This window comes from Triticum aestivum, chromosome 7A, assembly GCF_018294505.1.
Source record: "Triticum aestivum cultivar Chinese Spring chromosome 7A, IWGSC CS RefSeq v2.1, whole genome shotgun sequence".
NCBI classification, from domain to species: Eukaryota; Viridiplantae; Streptophyta; class Magnoliopsida; order Poales; family Poaceae; genus Triticum; species Triticum aestivum.
The window spans coordinates 53838610-53839283 of record NC_057812.1 but is presented as its reverse complement, the minus strand read 5'-3'; positions in this window follow the sequence as shown (position 1 = coordinate 53839283).

The following is a 674-nucleotide window of genomic DNA, read 5'->3' as shown; positions in this document are numbered from 1 at the left end:
CCCTCCCCACTTCTTTCCCCTCCTAGTAGGAGTCCTACTCCTACTAGGAGGAGGACTCCTCCTGGCGCGCCAATAGGGGCCGGCCGGCCTCCTCCCCTTGATCCTTTATATACAGGGGCAGGGGGCACCCCTATACACAGAAGTTGATCCACGTGATCATATTCTTAGCCGTGTGCGGTGCCCCCTTCCACCATAATCCTCGATAATATTGTAGCGGTGCTTAGGCGAAGCCCTGCGACGGTAGTACATCAAGATCATCACCACGCCGTCGTGCTGACGGAACTCTTCCCCGACACTTTGCTGGATCGGAGTCCGGGGATCGTCATCGAGCTGAACGTGTGCTAGAACTCGGAGGTGCCGTAGTTTCGGTGCTTGATCGGTCGGGCCATGAAGACATACGACTACATCAACCGCATTGTGCTAACGCTTCTACTGTTGGTCTACAAGGGTACGTAGATCACACTCTCCCCTCTCGTTGCTATGCATCACCATGATCTTGCATGTGCGTAGGAATTTTTTTGAAATTACTACGTTCCCCAACACGTGTACCGTGGGAGAAGCTGACCGCCGTGCGTCTCCACACGAACGTCGCCAGCGGTGGCGGCGCTGACCGCCGTGCACCTCCACAAGAACGTAGCCAGAGGTGGTGGCACGGCTAGAGGACGGCAGTCTAC